This window comes from Aythya marila (assembly GCF_965140915.1).
Source record: "Aythya marila genome assembly, chromosome: 2".
NCBI lineage: Eukaryota > Metazoa > Chordata > Aves > Anseriformes > Anatidae > Aythya > Aythya marila.
In genome coordinates, this window is record NC_139043.1 from 136,004,928 (window position 1) to 136,025,565 (window position 20,638).

Sequence of the window (20,638 nt, forward strand, 5' to 3'; positions counted from 1 at the left end):
TGGGTTATGAGCATCAGACAAAAGTAAAACTGAGCTAAACGTGCTGTGTAGAAGCTTGCTGGCATTTGACAGACCTGTTCACTCAGGATTACAGATGTACACTTGTCCTTTTCCCGTACAGCCTGTGTGTGCTGCCCAGGCCGAGCTGGATTTGCCTCAAGCTCTCCCCGAAGCTGCTCCGTCTGGCTGGGAAGGAACGGGACCGAGGGCCCTCGTGGCAAAACAGCAAAGCACCAGAGGAAGAGGAGCAGCCTGCCTGCAGCGTGGCAAGGTGGCAGCTGCCGTGAGGTGGAAAACGTGCTCTGTTTTGCCTGACTTCTAGGGCTGGCAGTGCGCTGCTTTGGGATGTGACGATTCGAGTGGCTTAGCTGCTGCCTCAGTGGTGCAGCCCCTGGGGAGCAGCCTCCCTCCCCAGGGCCTGCTGGGGGGCGGTGGGCTGGCTCAGCACCAGCAGAGAGCTGGCTCAGGGCAGCCAAGATGGCACCGGGAGAGAACACCCAAGGCTCGGCGATGGGGAAACACCAGCTCCCTGCAAAAATTGTTTTTTTTTCCAGCCCCCCGTTTGAAGGGCTCCGACAATCAGGCTGAGCCGAGCCTTCTTATTATGTGAAACGTTAATATCGAGCACTTACTCCTGAAGCTGCCTTTCAAATTTTATTTCCGAGACAAAAGAGTCATTTAAAATTATGCAAATGAGCTGCCAAATGCGAGGCATTATGCAGATTTGTGGAGGCACGCAGCGGAAAGTTAACCCTTCGTGCTACCGCTCGCCGCCGAGCGCAGGAACAATAGCGGCGCCCAGGAGCTCGTCAGCCCTCACGGGCTTTAATTACAGGGCTCGAGGCGCGAGGCACACGCCGAGCAGCTCCTGTCACACTGACAGAAGAGGGAGAAATATCAAATTTCTTTTTCCAAATGTCAGCAGGTCTTAAAACAATCGGCATGGTCGGCAAGGAGCCCTCCCGGCCCCGTGGGTGGACTGCTGCGCGCAGGATAGAGGAGCAGCCGTGACTTGCTGGAGAGGACGGCTATTTAAAGAGCTGCGTGGTGTGCTGCTGTGTGGGCTCCGTCGCTTGTCACCTCACCCAGACGTAAAGGTGGGGGGAATCAGCCGGGATCAGATGGGTTTTGGTAGAAATCCAGGGCCTGATCTGCTCTGGAAGCCTGCCCTGGTCTCCGCAACTGATGGCAACAGCTGACATAGCTGCACGGGGACAAACAGCGGCGTGAAGCAAGAAACACAATGGTTTAGGGCAGCAAAGTGTGACAAATGCCAGGATTTGGCAAATCCCCAGTGCACACAAGGGTGGAAGCATGGCTAATCTCTGCTAGGGCTATCTGGTGCGGAGGTAAACCAGCCACAGCGGCGGGCCAGCTTGGGGAGAGGTTTCATGCTCGGCAGTTTCAGGAGTGCTGCCGTGCCTCAGCCGTGCCCGGGTGGGACGAGAAGCTCCCCCAGCACGTGGAGGTTCCTCTCCTGCGTGCCCTTGCTCTCTCTCAGGTTTGCTGTGCTCACCAAGCTGCTCGCTCACTTCCTTTTCAGCTAAGGATGGCATGGCAAGCTGCTTGAGCCAGTCCAAAATCCTGGATAAACACTCCTTCAGCGTGTTCAAACCGGGATGCTACCACCCACAGTGAATTTACAGACCTAAGTAAAACCCACGACCAGTTTTAAACTGATTGCACATGCACGCACACAAAGGTTAGCAAGGTTTGGCTGTTTTGTTTTTGCTTGTTTTTAAGAGCACTTTTGGCCCCCCAAAAATGCGGTGTCTCTCGCGTATTTGGAAAGGACTGTCCAGAGTCAACATCTGTTAGTTTCAGGTATGCAAAAGGAACTGAGTAATAATGTCATCGATGCAGACATCATTGGAAATACAGGTGCTATGTCTTAAAAACAAATAAAAAATAAAAAAAAGATTTGGAGTTTTCCCATTGCTCAGCAATTTGAGCACTAGATTGGTGAACCGGTTAGTGACTAAAGGCAAGAAACCCACCTGTAATAATTCATGGTTCTGTTTGTTTTGGAGGAAACAGCTGAAAAGGATATAAATCAGGCACTGCTGCTGCTACTGTGCTCGCCTTGCTGGCTGAAAAGAGCTGAACTAGTTTAAATAGGCAGAAATACTGTTTTATGATAGCCCACATCTCCAAACAAATTTGAGCACAAAAGCCCGTGAAAGGAAGTTGCTAGGAAACCTCCACAATGAGTCAGGGAAGTTTCGCAGCGCAGGCACCTGTAGGAGAATTGTAACCACCTGCCAGCCTGTGTGTTTCCCCAAAAACTGAAGCACAAAACTGCAGGAGGCACGGTGCTGATGCACGAGGCCAGTACGTGAGGTGTGTTTGTTACAGGGTTTTGCATTCTGGTTTATCTGGTCCCTTGACATATAAAAAAAAAAAAAAAGATCCAGATCTTCATTTTAACTTAAAAAAGGCTGTTAGGAAATCCCTTTTTGCACAACGTATAATTAGCTAATAGAATCAGCCCTGGATATTAGGGACAGGTTTCGACTAGCTCTGCGCTCTGTGGCCCAGCAATGCTCTTTCGCTGCGTGCCTGCGAGATGCTGGGGGAGGACGGGCTCCGAGACATTCTGTAGAGACAGAAACCCAGCTATTAATTATAGAACAAAGTATTTTATTCCGATATAGGTTCCGGAACAGGAAAATTTTGCGAGAGCTATAGCAACATCTGGACCTTTCCTAGTTCAGGCCAGGTGACGAGAGCAACATTTTGGTCCGGCCTTTGATCTGTTTCACCAATGCAACCCCCTGGATGCGCTTGGAGAGGGCTCATGCTGTGAGCTGGGATTTTTGTAATCACAGGTGGCTGGAAGCACTTGTCAGTCTGATTCATGCATTTTTCCAGTCTGCTGTACAACACAATTAAATTACAGTTCCCACATTATGAGAGAGACTTCACAGCTTTCTTGGGAGAGGATACCAAGCTCTGAGGCTACCTTTTTTTTTTTCCCCCTCAGAGAGTTTCTCTAATTTTCATTATTAAGCCATTTAATTCGATAATTACCCCCAGAGGAAGAAAATCGATCAAACAAATCAAACAAATCTTGGATAACAACACTTTGCAGAGACATCTCAGGCTCTTTCTCCTCCACACATAACTGCAGTGCCTTCTGCTCTGAGGCTCCAGATCTGTAGCCTGGAGAACCTCACCTTGGAGCTTCATTCTCATTAAAACTGATGGATTTTTTTCTCCCTAGCAGTGCAGATGAGATTGGAAATGGATTTCACTGAGATACGACAGAATTATCAAGCACTTTAGATCTTTCTCCCCTTCATAGGAATCCCATCAAATATCAAAGCACCAGCATCTAAGCAAAGGGCTTCGGTAAGCTTGTTTTGCTACCTATACAATGTTCCAGCTTGGAAAGGAGACTTGAAATACTCAGGTTTCCCAAGAAGACATGAACTCTGAGGCTCGCAGGGCTCCAAGCCTCCTTGCACGATGCTGGAGAAGCGCAGTGCTGCCTGCTGGCAGGCGCATTCCTGTCTGCAGCGAGTGACTGCAGCCGGTCTGCTGCAAGGGGAATTCCCACGCGCAGCCCATCAGATGCTCCTGGTCGTCTTCCAAGGATGCTCTTCGGGGGAAGGACTTTCACTTAATACACGGATTGAAATGCAGGGGACTTCACCAGCATTCAGGTAGTCTTGGAATATCACCAACAAGTGGCTGGGCCTTTCCTTCATCGTGCAGAGAGAAAAACAGAAGGTGGATGTTGTAACAATGAGCTCTCTCTTGCATTGCACTAACACATCGATTTCTACACCTAAAGCAAGCTGTTTCATTTCTAGAGGACTGCCCTGAACAGAAGTGGACGTCAGACTGTTAATTAGCAACACAAAATGCATTGTTATAGAGAATACCATTTTCTTCTGTATTTACATGTAGGTAGACAAGATGCTTAAATTGGACAGTGTTGCTGTGAAATACCCAATACTCATCCACTAACCCGAGAGCTGGAAAGCACAGACAGTGCGGCTCTCTGGCACTGGGGAGCTGTTGGGATGTTTTGGGTTAGAATAGGGTCTAGAAAGGGCAAGCTTAGTGAATGAATACAAATAACATGCTGGGACAGGCACGCCACTGGCTTCTGCTCTTGGAGACATGCTGCTGCTGAGTGTTTCAGACGCAATCCTATAAATAAATGGGGTAACACAGCTTTAGCGCAGATGCTGGATTCGGTGGTGACCTGAAATGTGCAGGGGAGGGACTTGTCACTGCTTTAATTGTGCTCCAGCATGCAGAGACAGAGTGAAGATGCTATTGGCAAGTCAGCAATTCATTAACTGTTTTGCTCCAAAAGGGAAAAGTAGCACTCATTTTCTTCTGTCTGGCCTAAGTTGGTTAAAGAAAAAATAATAAAAAATAAAATAAAATAATTGAAGGTTAAAGAGTGTTAACAATGTTTTTAGAACCGAGAGGATATCAAAGAATGTTGTCATGTCCACGAGCAGCGTGCTGGGAATCCAGGAATAACACCCACGGGACGTCGCTGGGACAGGCTGCGTACGGGGAGGCTCCGTCCCTGGAAAGAGGAGCAGGCTGAGCCCGAGAGCCTGGCTCCCTGGGCCTGCTCCAAGCCTCTCAGCAATGCCTGGCTGGACACAGAAGTGCACGGTTACACGGCTAATTACCTCCGTCGCATATGGAAATGAGGAGAGGGAAGTGGATGGAGTGGAGGGGATTGCACGCTTCATGTTATTTGGGGTATCTTTAAGGGGCCGTCCCAACAAGCTGGGCTCTGAGCGGGGTCTCCAGCTCCTCGCGGGGCTATGGAGCAGCAGTCTGATAGACGTCCTCTGCTGTCCATCCTTCCACTCCCCTTTTGTGTTTTAAGATTAAGGTTCTCAGCTTCCTGTGTGTCAGGAAGATCTTGACACCCACGAAGGCTCAGAAACAAGGTGACGAAGAACCCAGATGGCGTTTGGCGTAGCTGTGTTGGTTTTTATCATCAGGGTGACTTTGAGCCCACCGGTGAGACCGACAAGGGCCAGATCAGAGGCGAACACCGTGGTAGCTGTGCCCCCAGCAACCTGGGTGCCACCTCCCCGTGCCGGAGAAGTCCCCGACGGTGAGGCCACCCGCAGCCCACAGGAAATAATTTCAGAGCAGCCGGGCTTCCTGCCTCGCACGGCTCCTCCTGACACATCCCAGTGACGCTGCCAGCGTTACTCACAGGGCATGGCCTTCCCTGACACACTCGCACGCCCCTCGTCTGGACAGTGGGGCCGGACGGGCTTGGGCATCGCTGCCGAGGGATTAGCAGGAAGGGAAGGAGCGGGCACGGCTCCGGCCATGTGTGAGCAGCCCGTCAGGAAAGGCTTGTTTAGCACACGGCGGATTACTCTGCCTCAGAAGCGAGCTGCTGCCGTGATGAATACGCCCCTCATGAGTCAGGAGCCCAGCCCTTCGTGACAGGGTCGCGTGCTTTCAGAAATGGCTGCAGAAGGAGCAGGCGTTCAGGAGGAGCTGTTTCAGGCTGGCACAGCCATGCTTCCTGTTCACCGTCCTGCCCACAGCCCCGTGTCGCCCTGGAGGGCCGTGAAGGTCCCCGTGGCCCCACAAGCTGGTGCCCACAGGGCAATGGGCCTGGCACGTGGGCTCTGCAGGCTGCTTGGGCTGGGGGAGTTTGGCCAAGTGCTGAGTTAAGAGGTTGTCCTTAGCTGCTTCACCAGCTCATGGGGACATTGCAGGAGCCATCCCCTCAGAGAGGAGGATATTAGGAGAAACTTCTTTACTGAAGGGGTTGTGAGGCACTGGAACAGGCTGCCCAGGGAAGTGGTTGAGTCACCATCCCTGGAGGTATCCAAGAAACGTGTAGGCGTAAAACTTAGTAGCAGAGTTTATCGGTGAAATAGGTTAAAGGTTGGACCTGATGGTCTTAGAGGGCTTTTCCAATCTGAACGTTTCTATGATTCTTCGTGGTGTACCCACCTCCACGTGTTGCTCACCTCCCAAGCACCACAGGCTGTCACCAGTCCCTCTTTCTCTTGCTGTACTGGGAGCAGGGACGTCTGTGATTTGGGGCTTTTTATCATTAACATTTGCTGGCTTTTATGTGCCAGGTTGAGGTGTGATCTGGTTCATCTGAACCACTTAGACCATGGGTTTCTCTATAACGCCATGCCCCAAAGGACATGAAGCCTGAAAAGGGACAGCAGGCAACCCAAACCATCACTTGCCAAACGAGCCAGATCTGATTGCTGAGGTCCCTTTCCTAAAAATGGCATCCACAGACAGCAACCTATATGAGGGCACTCCTGAGAATGATCACATATGGCTGAGACGATGCTGAAACTAAATTTATGATACTCAGCTGCAGTAATTTGCAAACAGTGCTAAGTGCTGGGGAGGACCAAAGGTTTATAGCATTGTTTTTTTTTTTTTTTATTTGTTTGTTTGCTGATAAAAGCAACAACAGAAATGTGAAAAAAGCACCCTGACGGCACACAATTCTTGCACAGTTGATGCAGAAACAGGAAAAAAAAGGCTACAGATTGCCTTCAGAGATGCGTGTCTACTTCTGGTTTTAAAACTACAGCTCATTTAAAATAAATAAATAAATAAATAAAAGTCCTGGCTGCAAAAAGGTTTTCATATTTTTAACCATTGGTTGAAAATACAAGTAAAGATATCAACCCAGCGTGGCAGTGCTGGAGCATTCGGTGCCCTGGGGGCGAGCAATTCCGTGCACAGGTGTTTCAGGAAATGTTTGTAAAACAGCAGAGCTGCTCCTGTGCTGCTTGGCTTCACAGCAGGCGCTGCTGACACCGCGTGTCTGCCCACTGCAGAATTCCCCGGGAGGTTTTAGGGCACGGGAAGACAAGAAAAAGCAGGCACCGTGTGTCAGGGCAGTCCTACTCGACGTGCTTCAGCTGGTGGGAATGGGATAGGAAAGGGAGCAGAGGGGGAGAAAAGCAGCTCAGTTAACATGCTTGGTGTGTGTGTGTCCTGCAGGCACGCATACCTTCATGTCCTGCTCGGGGTCAGGGGCTGTGCTGATGCTCTCCAGGCCTGAGAACAAGCTGGACTGTGAGAAGTCTTCAAAAGACGTTTAGATGTAGAGCTTAGGGATATGGTTTAGTGGAGGGCTGTTAGCGTTAGGTTGGAGGTTGGACTCGATGACCTTGAGGTCTCTTCCAACCTAGGAAATTCTGTGATTCTGTGATTCTGTGAAGTCCTTGCCCCACACATCATTGGGGTGGCAGTGAAGCCCTCATGGCTCGGCTTCTCGTGGCTCCCTGCAGCTCTGGGGCAAGTGGTGGCACTTGTCAAGCCAGAGGTGCTGCTGCGAGGGATGTGCAAAAGATCAGGAGAGCCCCACCAGCAGGTAAGGGCACACGTGGACTCTTACCAAGCTCAGATGTCCTTCTCCTGCCATGCCCAGAGGTCGTCATCCGAGCAGCATGGCCACATGAAGGACTGCATCTTGTGTGCCAGCTTGGAGAGGGGCTCACCCGTGTGGCCTAGAGGTGTCCTTGCCTCCGAGGGTGGTGTTTGCAGGCTGCTGGCAGCAACCCCCTCACTGCTGCCCGGGAGTAAACATAAATACACGCTGGACACCTCTTGGAAGTGCTGGAGAATGTGCTCCTTGGTTTCGGATGTCCCAGCTGCTAAAACCAGCTGCCTCAGCAGCTGAGCTAGCCAAGCAAAGGACCTTGCAGACCTTCTCTGTGTGTGATGTTCGCCTGCCTGAATGCCAACAGAGCCTTCAGATCACAGGGTGGCTGGCTTGCAGTGACTCTTAGAAAACCAGCAACCCCTCTGGTGTGTTTTGTAAAGTGTCATGCAGCCTCCTTGCATGAGCTCACAGGAGGGACCACAGCAGCCGCGTCTGGAGAGCAGCCCCCCAGGACCAGTTGTCCTAAGGGCAGTGGGGCAAGTTTGGTGGCTCGCCACGTGGCCCGTTGTATTCACTGCCAGCCATTCTCTGGGGCTCTTTCTTGGTGTATCCTCCCCAGTCTCGCTTCAGCTTTTCTCTTCTGATCCCTGGTCCAGGGCCAAGTGTTGAAATGTTCCTGGCTCTGAAGTGTGCGTGCCGTGACCGATGGGACCTGAGGTGGGCAACTGCTTTATTCTGCTACCTGTTTTCTTTTTTTCCTCTATAAATTTTTTAGGTGATTCACGGGTCTCTTGGGACCTGCTAGAACTTTAAATAAATAAATAAATACATAACTGAAAGAAGAAGGAGGTAAATGTGAAAGGGAGGTAGCTTTAAGGTCAAACCTAGACTCTATGTAAGTCACGCACCTACTGGGCTTCTCTGCTGTAAATGTGCAATTTGGACAGCCTGTGGGCTTTGCTGCCAAAATGTGGAAAGAAGAAAAAAAGCAAGAGGGAAAAAAAAGAAAATAGCAGCCTGGGGTCCCGTGGGGCAGCCGGCCAGGATCAGGCCACCTCTGCGGGGCCCCCTTTCCTCGCAGGGGTGCTGGGTTACCCTGACCCACCTTCTCTCCTCGGCTGCGTGCCTTCACAGCACGGGGAGCTGCTGCTCTCCGTGCCCCGAGGACTCTGTCAGGAAGATTTAGCGCAGCGCTCCTCAGCGTGAGCGGTCTGCTCCAGATCTCGTCTCCTCAGATGTGACTTGGCAAAGGAAACTTCCTCTGTGAAATAAATGATTCAGGCTTGTACCACGCGAGAGAGACCTCCTGAAAGGCTCTTTTATGTGGAGCCAGGGGGACCGGAGAGTGTCAGGGTTTTGAAGGCAAAGTACCACAGTCGGAAAGGTGCAGAGCCGCCTTCCAGGAGGGGCCCTTCACACAGTGGCAGCCTTTGAATTCAGCTTTTAAATAAAAGATTCAGCCTGAAAACAACAAAAAAATGAGCCTTTTATGAGTAATAAACCATAAAGTGATTTTTTTTTCCTGGGTGAGACTACCATTCAATATAAAATAAGCTGGCTCTTATGTGTGCATGAGTACGTGTGAAGCATTCAGCTGCTAACAGACATTTGCTGCCCTGAAACCCCACCGGGAGCCCTGCATTTGGCTCTGGGGCCCCCAGCACAAGGACATGGAGCTGCTGGGGTGGGTCCAGGGGAGAAGCATGAGGATGACCAAGGGGCTGGAGCCCCTGTCCTGTGCAGACAGGCTGAGGGAGCTGGGGGTGTTTGGCCTGGAGAAGAGAAGGCCCCGGGCAGAGCTTACAGCGGCCTGCCAGTGCCTAAAGGGGGCTGCAGGACAGCTGGGGAGGGACTCTGTGTCAGGGGGTGTAGGGGTAGGGCAAGGAATAATGGTTTAAAGCTAAAAGAAAGTGAATTTAGGTTAGATATTTGCAATAAATTCTTCACTGTGAGGGTGGTGAGGCCCTGGCACAGGCTGCCCAGAGAAGCTGTGGATGCCCCATCCCTGGAGGTGCTCCAGGCCAGGCTGGATGGGGCTTTGGGCAGCCTGTTTTGGTGGGTCTCCCGGGGACACGCATGGGGCTGTGACACGTCCCCAGCCCCGTGACACGTCCCCAGCCCCCTGATGTCACAAGGCACCTCCTGGGCTCACAGCACTCATAAGAACACCCGTGGCTGCGCCCCACGCCTCACGCCAACCCACAGCTCTCCGGGCAATTTTTTACCCCTCCATCTCTGAGCGCAACCCGCGCTCGGGCACCGATGCGGCTCGCCGCAGCTCGAAGATGTCTCTGTTCAACCACGTTTTGGAGAATGCCGAGTGGGATTTGAGGCGAGCCGAGAGAGAAATGCAGAGGCAGGTGCGGCTGCTGGACCGGCAGCTGCGGCACCTGCGGGAGGAGCTGCCCCCCTGCTGCCCCTGCAGCCCCCTGCCGCATCCCCCCTGCCCCTGCCTGCATCCCCACGGGACATCCAGCCACCTGGCAGAGCGGGGCAGGGCCCTGCCGGCCACGGTGGACATCGAGCAGGAGCTGGTCAGGTAATAGGGCCGCACGGGGGGCGGTACGGGACACAGAGAGAAGGTGTAACCAAATGCTGGGAGACCAGAAGGGGTGGCAGCACTTCAGCTGCCCCATCCCAACAGGGCACGCTGAAGTGCTCCTGACCACCAAAGCTTGCAGGCATGGGCCAACAGCAGCCCAAGTGCTGTGGGTTAGCCTGCGTGTGAAGGTGGAGCTGACAGTTTCCCATTTGCTTCTCTTGGCCTCGGAGTTACCCACCCATTCCCCCACGAGTCGGTCTGCAAGGCACTGTTCTTGTTTCCATTGCAGCATACAACGAAGATCTAACAGGCTGCCGAGTGCTTCCCGGGACCGTAACGTTTTAGCTGTGATGGATGTGAAGGGTTTTGACCCCGAGGAAGTCACCGTGAAGGTGAAGGACAGGAAGGTCCAGGTGCTAGCGGAGCACGAGGAGGCACACACCAGTGCGCGAGGGAGGGAGTACAACTACAAAAACATCAGGAAGGAAATCTCCTTGCCACCAGGGGTGAGTGAAGACGAGGTGACCTACTCGGTAGGATCCAACGGGATCATGAAGATTGAAACCGCCCACAAGCACTGCCCCTGCCTCATGAGATTCTGAGCCACCCGGGGCGACCCCAGCAGGGTCCTTCCTTCTCTCCTTCCTCCCGTGGGCTCCAGCTCCATCCTGTCTGTGGGCACCACCAGCACTTCTCGCCTCTTCCAAAACAAAACAGAGCATTCAAAAAAAAAAAAGTGTGCGAGCCTCATTTCATTTCAAAAGGGTTTGGTGATTGGAAAGGGGGGGTGCCAGGGGGAAAACACGAAGATAGGGGAAAACACAAAGATATTTGGGGAATACTTGGCTGCGGTCACTTGCTAGGTAAAAGGACACTGCAGGAGGTAGCCTGATTGAGCACAGGTACTGCTGCTGCTTATAAATCTCGTGGATTTCAAAAGCTGAATGAAACCATTTATCAATCACACTTCTACAATAAGGAAATTTCTCCCAATCCTATCACTTCCATTGGAGCTGTAAGGATATTTCCTAGGGCTCGATAATAATCACCTCAAAGGGAGGAGACTCCTTCCAAGGTTACCTGTGCTAGTGGGGAGTTGTTCTTGCTCTTTGGAAGCTGGGTCTTTGTTCCCTAAATTTGTCTGGGTTCACCTCCCATCCCTGGGAGAAGCCACCTCTAGCAGACATCCCCTCCCGAGGACTGGTTTGGCCGTAGGCAGCGAGGTAACTCAACACTGGTGCGAGAAACGTGCTGCTGCTGGCAGGTGTTCAGCGTCCAGGTAGCACTCAAATATCCGATAACAAACTTCAAGCTTTATGGGCTTGGTGTGTATCTGGGTCAGTACGTACCAGCCTACGCGTGGGCAGCCTGGTTTTCCTGACGCAGGTGGAGGACACTTGGAAATAATCCACGTCTCAGCAAGGAGGCCTCCTCCTGCTCTCACGGCCACAAGGATGCTCAGGAGCCCTGAGGAGACCTCCTTCAGACAGAGCAACCCACGGAATAATACAAACGAAACCCCTCTGGGACACAGCCTTCTCACTCGGTAACTATTTCTGCAGAAGCTGTCTCAGCGTGCAGAAGAGAAACAGATTTCAACACCTCCCATCTACCCATGACTTCAGACTTGCAGAGCATGCACAGCCCCGCAGCGATCGCAGGGCTGGCTGCGACTGCTCTTATCCTCACTGCTCATCCTTAACACATCCTCCTCACACTTTGCTCCTAAATTGGGCTTCCAAAGACAAATTAAACTCCTGAACATCATGATTTTATTTACAGATATGGTTTTATTCCCAGATTTTAAGACTAAAAGGCACTGTCAGATCGCCTGGCCTCATCTCCTATTATACCACAAACCAGCTGCCCAAAGTGTGAGTTCTGGGGAAGCTTCTAGTCTTGATTTGAAGACTTCAGGAGACAGACTCCAGCGCTTCTCTTTGTATTCTGTTCCAGTGACTAATTTCCTCGTAATTAAATGTCATGCCTTGTTACTAACATGAGATCGCCTGGCACCATCAGTTCATTCTTTTTGACTCTGCCGGATGAAAAAAAGCCCTCAGAAGCCATCTTTGTCAGAACACAGTGGTAGCTACGAGCTTCTCGTACATTGCCAGTAAGTCACTTTTCAATCCTGAATTCCAGATTTGCTCATTGTAAGAAGCCGGTTTCCAGCCCCTTGGTATTGTTGTTCCATATTTGCACCCTTTTTCAGGCTTTCAGTGCCCTTGTGGACACCAGACTGGGAGCAGCAGTTCCCTGTCTCACCCACTAACACAGTAGAAATCACTTTTTCTCCACGAAGCACACCATTCCCCCTGCTTTGGTCTTTCCAAGGGCCCCACGTGTCTCTGACATGGCACTGCAGGAGGTATTTCTGCTGCTCCCTGACCACCGCCACCCCACCGGGACGGAGCCGCTGCTCCTGGCTCTCCTGCTGCTGACGCAGGGATGCCCTGAGGGCACGGTGATGTGTCCAGGGGGGATGCACACCAATTATTAAAGCAAGATGTAGGACCAAAAACATGTTTTCTTACAGAAATGAACTACAAATAGATGTTTAGCCTACCAATTAAGGCTGTTAGTGCTTAAATTCACAGACTTGAAGGCTGGGAGACTGAGGAAAAATCCTAATTCGTTTTATGTCCTGTGCAATGTGTCCGGACGGGTTGAAGCACCTTTAAGACCTGCATAATAGAAGCAAATCACTCGGTCACTGAGCTCTGTGAACACCTACATGCCTGGGACTTACCCAAAAGTGTAACTGAAATCCGTACCCTCCAAATGCTGCTTCGATGAGAGCTTGCTAAACAAAAATACTCCTGGACAGCTACCACTAACACAGCAAGACATGCTCACGCCAGTATCTCCCTGAAAGAAATTTGCCACTAGGTGGCAGATGATTTTGTTTTATTTTTTAATTTATCCTTGTGCAAATATTTGTTGCAAGCAAAAAACAACAAAGGTGCTGCTGCAAAGCAGGGAGGCTGGTTTGGGCTGCAGCACGCCTTTTTGTTTGCAAGGCCGATAGGAAACAGGAGGGATGGCAAGGGCTGACATTGGTGTTGCTGTGGTGTGTGGGAGCACTCACAAGGGACCGAGACCACATTCGGTTTCTGTGCTGGATTATATTGACCTTTGGTCCTGCAGCTCCTCTCCCCCAGAGCAGCGTGACTGAATACGAGGAGTTTTGTTTGCTTCAGCAGGCTCGATTCAGCAGCCACTGCTGTTGGCCATAACAGGGGCTTCCACGTGCTCGGGTATTCTTCAGCGTAGTGTTGCAGGGAATTATTTTGGGGGCCCGTTTTGGCCATCCTGATAGAGCAAATACCCTCTCAGAATTCCCTGGCACGAGGAAGGTGCCCAAGAGGGCGATTTGGCTCCGCAGCTATAAACACGGCTGCGTTCCTGAACTCTAGCCTTATCGGGGCACTTATAAATAAATAAACAGAGCCCTGTAGTGGGAGGTCAGCTGAGGATGCCAGCTCCAGACCTCCCCTCGGTCCTGTGCTTCCAGGAGTTTTCCTGCAGCCTGGCAGTGCTCTGCAGGCCGGAGCCGTGCAGGAATGTGGTTCCTCCTCATACCAAAAGTGGACCAAAAGTGGAGGAACTTCGCCCATTTTATCCATGCCTGATGTTAGGTGCAACCACTGTGCCCACTCATCCCTCAGGCACCTCGATTAACCCCTGGGTAACCTTTCAGAGCACGTTCCCTGTCTTTATCTGTGGAGAAAGCACTCCTAATTTAGAGGTCGGAGCAGGAGCTCCCGGCTCCGAGTGCTCTCGTACGCTGGCCGCGGCCTTGTTGTCATCCCACACTCCGCACTTGTCACGCCGTTAATAATCCTGCACTAGATTTAGATGAGGAGTAAACCGATCGCCCAGCACCTGGCGAAGCTGCCTCCCCCTGCCAGCATGGGCTCTGGCCCCGTTCCCTGTAACTCTTTAACCTCGCGGCCTCCTTCCCCGGCCACTTGTCAGACACCTCTTGCCCCTCGTTGCTCTCCTCCACCTCCCGATAGTGCTGTTATCTGTAGGTGTTGTGGAATCACAGACACAAAACCGTCCTCTCTTTTAACAGCAGCTGCAGATAACAGAGGGTCTCGGCTCTGTCTCTAACTCAGGGTGGCACCTGTACTCTTTCAAGGTCTGCAGGTGAAAAGAGTTTTACCATTAAACTACAAACCACAGCTCAAACTGCAGGGAGAATCGCCATGCCCAGCACCTCACCTGGCAGATTTTAATTTGCTGGGAAGTGAAAGCCCACCCCCTGCCAGGAGGGCACACGTGGGTTATCCTCTGGGTGTCCTGATACTCCTTGATACCCTGGGGACTCCTGTTCTGGGAGATGCTGCATCCCCTGCCTGCCCGAGGACCACCTGCAGTAGCGAATTGTTTCAGCTGAAGGTTGTGTCTGAGACCCAGCATGGTGTGCTGAACCTATATATGTCATATTTCATCCAGGGAACTAAAAACATGATCACCGTGTTAAAGGGGTGAAGACTGGAGGGTCTGAGCATCTCCAGGAAGGGTCAGAGTGCCGGGCAAATCAAAGCAGAAACGCGAAGCTGCGTGTTAGGAGGAGAGCTTGTTTTGGAGCAGTGTAAACAGACAAAGTGTCTGCAGAGGGAACCCAGTGCAGACTGCTCAAATAAACTGCCCCAGGACAAGGAAGAGGCACAGGCTTTGGGATATCCGTGCAAACAAAGCCAAACAGGCTGCACTTCTCCTGCAATCTCCGCACCAGAGCACTGTGAGCCAGCCGAGATGCTGCTGCCTGCCAGCCTCAGCCTTTCCCGAGTTTCTCAGGAGGAGCACATCCTGGGGAAGTCCTGCTTGGTGACTCACAGGGAGGAGCTGCCATCCACCCCCAGCTCAAATCCTACCCCAGGTCGCTTTCTGCTAGGGATTTTTTTTTTTTTTCTCATCTGAAATAAACAAAATGACCACTTAAAAGTTGAATCAGTTCTGGACCACTTCAATGCATCTTGTAGCCGCACACAACAGCCTCTGGGTTCCCTAAAGCTCGACTTCTCGTCCTTGAGCTCTCTCCTTCCAGGAATATGGGGTCAGCCCTGGTGCACCCATGTTTTGGGCAGACGAGGAGCCTGGGCTGCAGGGCTGGTGCCTGCTGGAGACCTGACCTCCTGCATGCCGGCTGGGAAGGGGGCACCCAGCAGCACCTTTTCCCCACCTGCTTTGTCACCTGCACAGGAACCTGGACTTTGTGCCTGAATTCAGGTGGCTCACAGACCTCAGTTTATCCTTCCTGTCCCATTACCAGCTTTCTTCCACCAACTTCTGCTCCCGATCTCCAAAGCAGAAGCTGTTTGCTTCCAAACTGTGGGCAGACCCACGAGATCTGAGCGCAGCAGCAGCTCATCACTTAGGGTCACTGCCCTGGACTAGAGCACCACGCATCTCAGCCAGGGAAGTGGGCTTGTCTCTAATGACCTCACATTTTTGGACCGTTCCTTTGATTTTTGCAGAAGGAAGAGTAACTAAACATCTTGGAAGAGACACATTATTTGTGCTATTTTTCTCCTGGGTACACAGGTTTAACTGCTTTCCAGGCATTATCAGGAAGGCTCTAAAGGTAAAGGCCTGATATTTTTACTCTTGCTGACTGGAAGGTTTTTTTATTCAGGTTCCTTGCCTGTGACTAGAGAGACAGTTCTTGCTCGTTGAAAATAGCGTTAAATTCACGGCTGCTCACAAAACCCTATAAAAGTAATTTATTGCGCATCACCAAACACCCTCAAGAGGCCCGAAGCAGCATTAGCATTTTTATAAGAAGCGCTCACATACCCTTTTGCACACACTTTACCTGCTCTTTTGTTCCTGTTATGCCAATGAAAGCACCCAGCCGCTGTGAAGACATGCCCAGCCCCGTGTCCCAGCTGGAAGAGGCTCTGGAGGGCTTCCCCAGCAGGTGCATTTTGGCCCCATCGGGTGCTGAGGACCAAAGGCACGGCATCAAAACCCCATCTGTGTGGACTGAACATTCAATTCAAAACTCCAAGACACTCTTTTTATTATTATTTATTAATATTATTTTTTTTTCTCAACAAAGCAGTAGTAAAAGAGTTTCGTAAGAGCTAATGCAGCTGGTGCGGACTGAAAGTCGCTTGGAACCAACGTGAGGCAAGGGAATTGCTTAATTTTGGCGAAGGCTCTCTGGGGTTGTAGCAGCTGTATCAGCAAATGGATTTGTTACTTCATCAGCTGACATTCCCTCTGATCCAGCTTCTGCTTTTCCTCTTCCCCTGCATGTTGTTTGCTCATTTTAGGGCATCCCCTTCTGTATGAAGGGGCAGTTTGAGGACTACACATCGGCACAGATGAGCCACGGCTCAGACCCTGGGTACAGGAAGATTGGCCAAGAGGGAGCACGCACAAATATCTGCAGCATGAGATGATTTTCTGCTGTCTGCGCTGCAGGGAAGGGCTGGGTCAGGAAGCTGCAGGCATCCAAACCTCGAGGAGCACCACATTCTCCATCAGCTTGGTCGTGATCTCCTGTTTTTGTAAAGTGGTTTGTGGTGCTGCACTCCCAGCCGAGCAATTTGGGGACATGAAGGTGGCTGGGACAGGGCTTCAGTTCCCAGAGCCCCAGGGCTCCTATTTTATCTGGTGCCAGCACAGACAGCAGCTCCCTTGCTAAGGCAGTAACTCCATCAATTCTGGCATCCGTGTAATTATCAGTGCTCCTCATGACTTTGGGGGTCAACCACAGTTTAAAAGCTTCCTCTGTAACAAACTTCCATGGAGGTGATTGTTGTGTTTATGGCTCCCTACGTGCCCTCAGAAACTCCAGGAGAATGATAAAAAACCAGGCCCGAGGCCTTTTAAAACCTTTGAGAAGTGAAAAAAAGCTAACTTCATGGAACAGAGTGACCTTCTTTCCTCAGCACCAAGGCTGTGTCCCAGACACCAAGGTCTAGGGGTGGGCGAGTTCATGGTTTATGGCTTTGTTTTCAAATCGGTACATGCGTATGCAAAGAACATTTTAAAAGGAAAAATTAAAAAAAAAAATTAAAAAAGGAAATTCTCAGAGCAGCCACAGGGACTGAAAAATCAGCCTCCCAGCTTTCTCCGTGCATCAGTATTTCCTTGGCTCACCGCCGTGTTACCTCAAGTGCCGCCGTCAGCGCAGGAACCACTCAGCGTTTAATCAGACCAAGCTGCTGAGAGTTTCTAACGCCAAAATAAGAATTAACCCAAGCGGTTCTGCTCCGATTATTTTTTGTTCGTTCTTCTCCTTTTCCTCCCGAATCGCAGCTCGGCTCATCACGTGGCGGGCGCAGCAGGAGGAGGGCGCTCGCTGGGCCTGGCGTGGCGAGCCGTGACAACCTCTGCTTTGCCTCAGCACGGCAGCCCCAGGGCTGACACGCAGGCAGATGCAGCTGCGTGGAGGACCTGCAGAGCCCCCAGCCCCTCACGTAACCGCCTTGTCCCCCCTCCGACACCGTATTTTTATGTACAAAATGAGCCGAACGCCCCTGTCACCTCCACCGCTTCCTCGCCTGGCGGCTCGGCTCACAGCCTCTTCGTGGCACTAGCTTGGCTGAATTTAAAGATGACCTGGAAATAAATAAATAACTAAAAGAGATTCCCAAAATGCCTCTCCCGGCACAGCCTGCCTCAGCGCAGGCGGGCAGGAGGCGGCAGGTGATGTTTCAGCAGCTTTTCGGGCTCGGCAGCAGCGGGGGAGCTGCTCTCTCCTCGGCTGACCCCTTCCTCCCCCTGCCCCGCTGTTCCCTACACGGGTGTTCCTGTCAAAATCTCTCAGAATCCCCGCTGGAAGAGGTCGTGCCCGTGATTTCGTAACTCTGAAAGGGGGAAACCCCGTGAGCAGTGACGTGCTGGGCTCCGGCCTGGCCGTCCCACTCCGTCCTGCGGAGTCAAGGCAGGAATGTGCGGGAGTGCCAGCAGGCCAGAGCGGGGAAATAACAAAGGGAAAACGTTGTTTGTGCTTGCTTTCTGCGTGAAGCTCATTAAAAGCACTGTAATTACGGAGGGAAGCAGAGGCATGGCTCATGGCAGGGCCCTCTGGAGCCACCCGTGCCCAAGCAGGGACACCCAGAGCAGGGTGCCCAGCACCACGTCCAGGCGGCTGCTGAAGGGCTCCAAGGAGGAGACCCCACAGCCTCTGGGCAGCCTGTGCCAGGGCTCCGTCACCCGCACAGCACAGAAGGGCTCCTGGGGAAAAAAAAAAAAAAAAAAAAAAAAAAAAAAGGAATTAAAAAAAAAAAAAAAAAAAGAAAGAAAATCATAAAAGGAAGGGGATTTACAGGGCAATGACATTCATATCTCTAAGCTAAGGGCTGCCACAGGATATCTCATCTGCAGTTACACAGCTGGCTAAAAGGCGGCTGGCACGGCAGCGTTGCATTAGCTCCTGCGGGAGGGAGCCGTGTTGTGCCGGGGCTGTTGCCATGGGGAATATCAGTGTTGGTCAAAACTTGAAGGCGCAGCCCAGCACAGCGAGGCTCCCGACTTCCTCTGGCGCAGAGAGAGAAGCTGAGGACAGCTGAAAATGGTGGTAAAGAGGCTGCGGAGGGGATGGGGAATTAGATCATGAAACATTCGAGAGAGAAGGGAATGGGCAGCTGGGAGGGGAACAGAGTGTCAGCACTGAAACAAGAAGCCCCAATAAAAAACAGGCCAAAAGGCAACATGGTTAATTAATTAATTTTCATTTGATTTCAGCGAGATTAAGAGCAGGCTCACGTTCAGCACTGACGGTGCCCAGGGTATCACGCAGCTCCAGGAAAATCCACGCTTTATTCCACTCAGGCCAGCCCACTGCAATGGCAACGCGTGGAAATAACGTGGATTGATTCCTTGTTGCAGTGATGATTTTTGTTTAAGTGGCTCAGGAAAACCCCACCTTTCAGGACGATTCGTGGTTCGCTTGAGTGTTGGAATGGTTTCAACATGTGCTTAAATGCCTTCAGGAGCCCGGGCCCGTGTTTCTTAGATGTGCTGTGGTGAAGCCAAGACAGCAGCAGACCCGATAGGCTGCTGAGGAATCCCTCTCCCTCCCAGCAGCGGTGTTGCAAAACTAAATCCATTCAGAGTTTTGCAAAACTTCAATTGGCGGTGGTGATAAATATCCTCACGGGAACACTCTGTTTTAGTTATTTTTTGTTTCTTTTTTTATTTTGTTACCTGCTCACGCCAGCAATACTTTAAGCACACACAAATTGGACGCCCCCTTTTTTTTCTTAAAGGGTGTGGGTACCGAAGGCAGCCAATTCTCACACCTTTAGCAGGTAAAAGTAACCCTGCGCAGGTGAAGCATCGCTTCGATTGCTCCCTGGAAATGCGCTGATCTGGGGGATTTTTTACAGATTTATTAGTCTAGGACGTGTCACCGAGTCCACGGCATTCACCCACTGAACGCTTACGCACTCGGAGCCTGAAGAGGTGTGCAAACAGCACGGGCTGTGCTCTCGCCTCGTGATCACCTTGAGAGGAGCCATCCCAGCGCTGCTTCTTCCCCAGATTCGGCACTACGAGTGCTGCACGGGGGCCGCAGAACACCTGGGGTGTGATGATTTTCTCCCCGCCCGGTGTCCCCGCGTGTTTCCTGCGGGCACCTCTGGTCCCTCGCTGCAGGAAACCCCTCCAGCTGCCTCCACGTCTGCGCTGCCAACCCAGCAGTGACTCACGCCGCGCTGCCTGACCCGGCTTGAAACGCTGCACGTAAATCCTGCCCAACTGCTCAGCCACCCCAAAAAGCCCGCCCGCCCCGCCAGCAGCCCTTCCTCCTTTCTGGGAGTTTTCCCTCCCGGAGCCTGGGAACGCGCCATCCCGCAGAAGAAATGAGGATCACCTTCCAGATCTCTCTGCGCCTAGAATACGTTTCCTTTCTTTCTTTTGCATTTTATAAATAGTCCGGCCTTCCTGCAGCTTTTTCCCTGGCCTGGTGACTCATCGTAGACTCATCAGGCTCGTTGCTGCTCTCAAGCAGGGAACTGAGCTCTCTTGCACAAATAGAGAGAGAGGGAGAGATCCCACCAGCTCAGACCAACAACTATTTATGATGTTTTCCCATGGAAACATGAAATGCTTCCTGCTGCCCCACGGCTGGAAGGATTAGTGTCAGGATGAACCCATGGGAGACTGAGGCGATGCCACCGAGGGCAGCCAGTCTGCATGTCCTCGCCCTGTCCCCTCCGCTTCCCTCTGGGCGCCTCCAGACGGGAACAATTTCATTCTCCTTAGATCACTGCGGAATATTTTTGACCCAGTTACTACACTGAGAATGCAACAGGGATGCCAAGTTTTCCATTTATTTCAGAAAACGGCCAGGCTTGCACTTTGGGAAGTTGGGGGCTGTGCTTTTCAGCTGCCTACCAGGTAATTAAGCATCTGAAGCTCTCTTTCCTCTCCTTCCCAAGCAGAAGCATTTAAAACGCCTGAGCTCGCTGCTTGTGGCAAGCACCCAGTGCCAGGCACCTCGCAAGCGCTGCGGAGATCACAGCCCTCGCAATTAATCGCTGACAACTTGATGGAATTCAGCCCAGACTGCGTTAATGACAGGATGAGCTCAGGAAGGGTTTGTTAAAAAAAAAAAAAAAAAAAAAGACTTGACAAAGGTTAGTTCCTCCTGAGCGCACTGTGGGCGCTGGGGAGACAGGCTGGGTGTACGCCTCGCAGGTTTCCTGTGGGGTCTGGGGAACGTTTAGCAGGCACCTTGATATCCACCAAAACCTTCCAAA